The sequence below is a fragment of the Gavialis gangeticus genome, unplaced genomic scaffold (assembly GCF_001723915.1).
Source record: "Gavialis gangeticus isolate Ggan-Ray unplaced genomic scaffold, GavGan_comp1, whole genome shotgun sequence".
Classification (NCBI taxonomy): Eukaryota; Metazoa; Chordata; order Crocodylia; family Gavialidae; genus Gavialis; species Gavialis gangeticus.
In genome coordinates this window covers 116,534,482-116,541,571 of record NW_017729031.1, presented here as the reverse complement: position 1 = coordinate 116,541,571, position 7,090 = coordinate 116,534,482, and positions in this window count along the sequence as shown.

Here is a 7,090-nt window from a genome sequence, read left to right as displayed (position 1 = left end):
GCCTTCCTGTTTTGGGCTTACTGCCTGCTTACTTGCCTGCCATGCCTTGATCTTAATTGATTGAGTGATGTAATTAGCGGGAGGCTGCCCACTTTATATGCCCGGTGTCAGGGGGCACTATCTGCAGCTTCTTTTCCTCCCCTACACTGCAGCCCAAGCCTCGCAGATGGTACTTGACATGGTTTGCCCTATGCCTTGGCCCGCTTCTTTACTTCTGGGGCTCCTCACTGCCCCCTCTCGGCTCCGGGGCTGGGGTCAAATGCACCCTGAACGCTGCACCCTCTATGGCGCCAGGGTCCCCACGCTACCATAGAGCTCCTATGAGGCCTGCTCCGACCCCTTATAGCCTCACCTGGTCCTCCAGTCTTATAAAACTACAAACAGAAAACTCCAGCCCCTGGGCTACAACATAAACTCTAAACTGTCCGGTCAAAACCACGTTCTATCCCTACCGGGAAAATACTGCAACTCATAGCGGCAACCAGGGGATGGTCCTGCAGTCTATCTTCTCCTTTCTCTCTGCACTGGCTGAGCTCCCCCCCTCCTTGGCCACTGGAGGGGAACTGCCCTCCTGGCCTCATGCTTGGGCTTAAGAAGGGGCCAAGCCCTGCCCCTTCCTATCAGCTGATTCCCTTGGCTCCCCTAGCAACCAGCACCTGTGCTGCCCTGGTGACTGGCAGTTGAGCCTCCCCTTCTCATCACTAGGGGTCTCTCCTGAGCCATTTCTGCTTTTAGGCGCAGGGCACCTGAGTGCTCTGTGACACCATCAGAGAGGCAATGGATACAGCAAGGGAGACTATGCTCAGCAGGCTGATGAAGAACATTCAGGGAGCTCTGTCTTGCCCCTTCCCCGCCCATGTCCTCCCTCTGCAGCCTCAGATGTACCTCATTGCCTTGCCATACTAGACCAGCAGTACCCTCACTATAGTCTGGGGTACCTTCCTCAGCCTGCAGCAGGGCCTCACCAGGGCCAACTCTGCTCTGTGATGTAACAGGAAGGGAGCTACCCTCCCTAGACTATCACTGAACCCTACCCAGGCACTGACATTCATTCCTTGGGGTTAGGCTCATGCTCCGCTCAGTCAGTCTTTCCTTTCCCCAAGTTCCATACTCAGAGCTTCCCCTTGCCTTCATGACAGGCCTGAGACCAGGGCCCCAGTCAACAAGTACAGGCACAGGCACAGTCCCAACCACATCCCAGAAATACTTTTCCGCAGTTGTTCTGTGCCTTGCTTGGCCAGCTGGTGGTTGCATGTGTAAAGCATCTTCAGTGGTCAACAATACCCTGCAGCATGATGGAGAAGAAGCCCTTCAGATTCATATACTCTCAGTTACAGTGGGCAGGAACCAAGATGAGTATGTGGGTGCTATCAATGGCCCTGATGCCATGATGCCAATTTGGCAAGACCACGAAGGCAAATCTGACAAGTATCTCCTGTGGTTTGGTGAGACAGGTGAACTATCATGCCAGCACCTTTTGGTTAGCATGGCACAATTTCTACATAGTCAATTCTTCTGAAGACTAGGGCTGTACAAAATTTTGCCCAGTGTTTCGTTCCAAACCTGTTTCAATTCACTGTTTCGAGCTCAAAATGAAACAAAAGCCTTCGAAACAGCTTCAAAATGAAACAAGGGAACTCAAAACATTTCAAAACCTTTGAAACATTTCAAGTTTCAAAGCCAGGTTTACTGGCTTCAGCGCAGGTCTCAGCCAGCAGCTCCTCTCATCTGACAGGCAGATTGGGGGCTTACCTGCACCCCCAGGAGGGCTGCGGGGGCTGTGCCAGAGTCCTCCTGGGGGTGCGAGCCCCTGATCTGCCTGCCAGATGACAGACTGGTGCTGGGTGCAGCCCGCATCCAGCTACAGAAAGATCACTGCTGCCAGTGGCCTCAGGAAGCAGCACATGGCTCTTGTCATCCTGTGTGCAGATCGGGGGTGGGATGTCAGGAGCTGGGTGCTGCTGCCTGGAACTGGCAGCAGCAGTGATCTTCCCAGCACCGGTCCCAGCCGGCAGCACCCAGCTCTTCTCCTCTGGCAGGGAGATTGGGTGTGGCTCACCTGCACCCCCAGGAGGGCTGTGGGGGCTGTGCCAGAGTCCTCCTGGGAGTGTGTGCCCCTGATCTGCCTGCCAGATGACAGAAGCTGATTTTCAGGTAGGCTGACAGAGGCTGTTCCCCATGGTGTGTTGTATGATATTGTCCTTGGGCATGTTGGTATCAAAAGCATAGAGCAGGTGGCACATTTTGAGGATCTCCGTCCCGATGCCCTATGTTGCCATGTGGTTTGCAAGCCAGCTTGTAGATGAGCTGGTAAAAGACATGAAGCATGTCTGGATAGACCATCACCTGGCATTGCTTGGTGAGGATGATAGGCATCCATTCCAGGCTCTCTAGAGTTACTGCACTACTCCTGTAACTGATGGGCCCTCTTGAGATGAAACTCCTTAGGCCTGTAGTAGCACAGAACACCCAGCACAAGCTGGAGGTGCAGTCAGTAGGTGCTCTTCACACTTGACAGTCCCAGGAGGCTCCAGAGTCTCAGGCCCAAAAGGCCAGCTGAGAGCTCTACTCTCCAGTCCCCTAGCTGCCGAGATCCAGCACAGCATGCCCCACAGCCATTGCAAAGCACTGGGAGAGGCCTGTACACCGGCAGGATACCAACTCACACCAATTTTGAAAGGCTTCATATTGGAGCAAGATTTGAAGTACTTCAAAAGAATGTATGTCCATGCCCTGGATATATATTGTTGGCAGTCACTTGCCAGCACTTGTGATTGAGGAAAAGGACTGGCTCATTGGAGAAGTGGACAGTACCTTTCCCAGATTGCACACATACCTCAGTTGTGCCTATATTCTTACTGTGTTTAATGAAGTAGAATATTGTTCAACATTCTAAAAAGATAATCTACAATTGGTGTAGCCTTAATAACTAATTTTCAAAGATTAATTGCATATGCAAGAGAGCAGAGAGAAATTCCACCCTAGGGATTTTTCAGACAGCAGCCCAGGGAAAGGTACCTTTAATAGGGAACTGCCACATCAGGGCAGCTTTAGCATCCCCCAAACCAAGTGTGCTCAACCCCTGGTCTGCAGGATAAGTCCAGCCCATGGAGCCATGGCATCTGGCCCACTGTGCTCCCTAGAGGTTGGGAAATTAATTAATACCACCACCCTTCCCTTGCTGTCAAATTTCCAAGCCCTACATGGCCGGACTGGGGCCAGGCCCAGGCCATGGCCCCTTTCCACCTGTGTAGCTGTAGTGGGACTGGTCCATGTCCCCGCTTTCCCCACCCCCACCATGTGCAGCTGGATCATGGGTGGATCATGCCCCCTTCCTACTGTGCACAGTTGGATCAGGGCCAGGCTGCCTCGACACACAGCCAGATCAGGCCTACCAGCTGGATCTGTCCCATGGAGCGCGCAGGCACCACTCATCCAGCCCCTAGAGCAAAAAAACTGAGCACCCCCCCCCAACAATCTATTTTTGCGTGTGCCTTTTCCATTTTGTGTTCATGACAAACCCTCTCCCTTTGCCCTTCTCTATTTGCACATGAAATCCCATGTGTGGCAAGTAACTCATGGGAAGCAAGCCCAGATTATGTGCTCTTTTTACCCAGGTGACTGTACAAGGTATACAAATGTTCTTGGTAACATCCACAGACACTATAAATATCCTCTTGAGAAGTACCCTTCAGGTTTGCTGTGATTATGACCATCTGTGACTTCCACATGAGAACTCTCTTGAAACTCTGCAGATTAAACCTGGATGTTCATCATGCCAACTGTACTTCACAGACGTTAGTGCAGGGTGTTTGGGAACATTTGTTTTTCACTGAGAACTAGAGCACATTCAATGGAATGAACATTCATAACCCTGGTAATTTATTTTGTCATATCTGAAAATATGAGCATTACATTAGCTTTTTCTAACTGAAGTGATCCCTGCATAATAGGATAAAATTGTACATAACATCATGATCTCCAGCCGAATACAGGATAAAAACAACTGTGTAGAAAACCTTTTAAGGTAGAAGGCAGGGTAGATTTGCACCGTTATAGACTGAGTCTGAGCTGTATAGCATAAGCTTTAACAAGCAAAGGGCTTACTTCATAAGATGCTGTGAAGGGACTGCTGGCAGAAGAGCTGCCATATTAAAAAAAGCTATTAAAATACACTGTTGATGAGGGGGTGCAGCTGGCAATGGACCACATCATCACTGAGTTAGATAATGCAGAGTATAACACCCAAGGTTCAAATTCTTGTACCTCTATGAACATTATACACACCCTCACTTGCTTACAGCACCCCTCTGCTATCTGCAATGGACAGACAAAATGATCCCTGTGGGTGCAGACAGATGTTAGGGCTGGGGCTGTAACTCATGGTGCTTTACAGAAGGTGCCATGATTTAGAGCACGCATCCCCCAGCCCAACAGACGTTTGCTTGCTGGGTTGGGGAGTGGGCTGAAGGTAGCTTGGATTGGCCCAGGCCAGCAAGTGGGGGTGCCCCGGCAGTCTCCCAGGAGGCTGCTGAACCACACCACCCCCCCACTTCTGGGGCTGTCAGCGAGGGAGCTCCCAGCTGCTAAATGGCCAGAGCTGAGAGGGGGAGAGGATGTATGGAGCCCACTCACCTTACAGCCCCAGTCTAGTTACCCTGGCTGGGGTATTGGGGGGAGCTGGGCTGGGCCCCTGAAATGAGGGAGCTCCATTCCACCACTCCCAGCTCTGACCATTTGACAGCTGGCAGCCCCATGCTAGCTGCTCCTGGCTGCTGAGTGGCCAGAGCTGCGGGAGGGGAATGGAGCCTGACCCAGCTCCCCCCAGTACCGCAGCTGGGGTAGCTAGGTGGGTGGCCCCATTTCCCCACCTCCCTTCCAGATCTGGCCATTCAGCAGCCAGAAGCTCCCTCTCCTTTCCTTTGACAGCCTGGGGGGAACGCAGCCCTGCCCTGCGTGAAAAGAGAGAGACTCCACCAGGCCTAGGGTCAGGGTGGACAGAGTTAGAGAACTTCGGGAGGGGCTGGACAAGTTCAAATCAGCAGGTCCAGATGCTCTCCACCCCAGGGTATTAAGGGAATTGGCAGGGGTTATCGTGGGGCCCCTGGCATTGCTTTATGAGCACTCGTGGTGCTCTGGCCAGGTGCCGGATGACTGGAAGAGGGCCAATGTGGTCCACATCTTCAAAAAAGAGAGGAGCGAGGACCCAGGCAACTATAGGCCCTTTAGTCTTACTTTGATCCTGGGGAAGCTCTTTAAGAAGATTATCAAGGAGCACATCTGTGAAGGGCCAGCAGTGAGGATGATGCTCAGGGGCGACCAGCATGGTTTCATTAGGGGCAGGTCCTGTCAGACCAACCTGATTGCCTTCTACGATCAGGTCACAAAATCATTGGACACAGGTGTTGCAGTGAATGTAATCTTTCTGGACTTCAGGAAGGCCTTTGACACTGTCTCCCACCCCATTCTCATTAAAAAGCTAGGCAACTGTGGCATTGATGCCTACAGTCAGATGGATAGCAAATTGGCTGAGGGGCTGCACTCAGAGAGTGGTGGTGGACGGATCATATTCAACCTGGAGGGATATGAGCAGTGGAGTCCCCCACGGCTCGGTCCTTGGGCCCGCACAGTTCAATTTCTTTATTAGTGACTTGGATGAGGGAGTGAAAAGCACCCTGTTTAAATTCACAGATGACACTAAGATTTGGGGTGCGGTGGGCACGCTAAAAGGGAGCGACAGGATACAGCTGGACCTGGAGAGGTTACAGGGGTGGGCAAATGAGAATAGGATGGGATTCAATACTGACAAGTGCAGGGTGCTGCCCTTAGGCATTAGGAACCAGCAGCATACCTATTGGCTGGGAAACTCTCTTCTCGAAAGTACAGTGGCAGAAAGGGATCTTGGAGTCATTATTGATTCCAAGATGAACATGGGCTGCCGATGCAAGAACACGGTCAGTAGGGCTAACCACACCTTGTCGTGCATCCACAGATGCATCACAAGCAGGTCCAAAGGAGGTGATCCTCCCCCTCTATGCGACACTGGTCAGGCCACAGCTGGAGTACTGCAACCAGTTCTGGGCGCCGCACTTCAAGAGGGATATGGACAGCATCGAGAGGGTCCAGAGGAAGGCCACTCGCATGATCTGGAGACAGCAGGGCAGACCCTACGAGGACAGGCTAAGGGACCTGAACCTGTTCAGCCTTCACAAGAGAAGACTGAGAGGGGACCTGGTGGCCATCTATAAACTTACTAGGGGGAACCAGCAGGGAATGGGAGAGACCTTGTTCCCCCAAGTGCCTCCTGGAGTAACAAGGAATAATGGCCATAGAGGGCCATAGAGTAGGTTCATACTAGACATCAGGAGGCACTACTTCACAGTCAGGGTGGCTAAGATCTGGAACCAACTTCCAAGGGAAGTAGTGCTGGCTCCTACCTTGGGGGTCTTTAAGAGAAGGCTTAGTGTTTACCTAGCTGGGGTCATTTGAGCCCAGGTTTCTCTCCTGCCCAGGGCAGGGGGTAGGACTAGAAGATCTGCAAGGTCCCTTCCGACCCTACATCTATGAATCTATGAAAAATTAACCCTGGAGGGAACACATATCCCCTAAGGTGCTCTACTTTTGAGCACCTTAATGGAATTCCTGATTTAACCAGGGTTAATTTTTGGCACAAACAGCTATTTTTAAAACCCTCTGCAGCCATGAATGTGTATTTAGTCACAGCTGTTGAGCACCTTCAAGGGCCAGATTGTTTGAAAACTGTCACTTCTCTCTGTATCCTACATGTAAGAATGAATGAATGCTGATCCAACATCAGTACCAGAAAGGCACACAAACCTGTGGCAGAATGCTTTACCTCTTCCTAGACAGTTCACCTCTGCCCTCACAGTGGCTGTTCTTAGACAGCAAAACTTTAAAAACGAACTTGAATGAGAAACTGTTGAACAAGAGATCATCCACAGAATGGATTGTTTTAAACATGGTCTAAACTGAGACTATGGATTCTTAGCCTATTACCTAGATTAGTGTTTATAAATCCTATGTCCCTCAGTGTGTTAACTGCTTTGTTTTTCTCTCTCCTACCCATATT